The sequence below is a fragment of the Bison bison genome, unplaced genomic scaffold, assembly GCF_000754665.1.
Source record: "Bison bison bison isolate TAMUID 2011002044 unplaced genomic scaffold, Bison_UMD1.0 scf7180017860666, whole genome shotgun sequence".
NCBI classification, from domain to species: Eukaryota; Metazoa; Chordata; class Mammalia; order Artiodactyla; family Bovidae; genus Bison; species Bison bison.
This window is the reverse complement of record NW_011491238.1, coordinates 90858-91689: the sequence shown is the minus strand read 5'-3', so window position 1 is coordinate 91689 and position 832 is coordinate 90858. Positions and strand designations below refer to the sequence as shown.

The following is an 832-nucleotide window of genomic DNA, read 5'->3' as shown; positions in this document are numbered from 1 at the left end:
TTCCTCCCCTCTCCACCATGACCGCGTCAGACTCTCCTCACCAGCAGAGCGGCAGCTGAAGGGACAGAACCACCATGCGTGTTCCCAGGCACCATGCTCCACCCCTAGGACAGGGCGGGGCGAGGGCTGGCTGGGGTCAGGACGTGCACGCCTGGTGCCGGTGCTGGCAGGTAGGGGCTCCAGCCCTGGAGGGTCAGCCAAGGGGAGGTCAACACCCAACTGTCTTCGGTAAAGGATGCCCGAGGAACTGGCCTCTACTAGAGCAACCGGTGGCAAAAACAACGACCAAGACCAGGACTCCAGGCACTGGGGGTGCAACCAGCTTCTTCCACATGTGGAAACAGATTCTCCACACCCGACAGAACTCAGGTGGAACTTGCCAACTACATCCAAGGACCGTTGTTTCCCCTACCCTGACCTCGACCGGATTAAAACACTTAAACACGTCTACACCGACATCCTCTCTCTCCCAGGGTCCCTACATGGGACCTTGACATCTGTGGGTGGTGTCAACCAGTCCGTCCTGACTCCCTACATTTGGGGACCTTGGGTGGTGTCCCCACTCCGCTCCAGACTCGCCAGACGGCCAACACGCAGGGCCGGGACCGACACCAGCAGCACCACGACCGAGGGCTCTTTACAGACCGCAAGACCGGCACTGACCCAAGGCCGCGCTCCTGCGCACTGCCCACAGCCTGGGGCACAGAGGCGCATGCGCAGAGGAGCTGCTGGGGGAGGGGGGGCGCCGATGCGCAGATCCCCTATCTGCGCCTGCGCAGGACGGGCCGAGGCGCAGACCGGGTACCTGGGGCGGTGTTGTCCGGGGGTACGT

The 832-nt window shown here is 63.1% G+C and overlaps 1 protein-coding gene across 1 annotated transcript in view; it reads left to right on the top strand.

Annotated features, from left to right (window-relative positions):
- Positions 1 to 776: 776 nt before the first annotated feature.
- Positions 777 to 832, top strand: part of LOC104982820 (chromosome unknown open reading frame, human C9orf69) — a 2914-nt gene continuing 2858 nt past the window's right edge. Inside the window, exon 1 of the mRNA XM_010832271.1 lies at positions 777 to 826. The gene's annotated coding sequence lies outside the window, so the exon portion shown is untranslated. The remainder of the gene's footprint in view (positions 827 to 832) is intronic.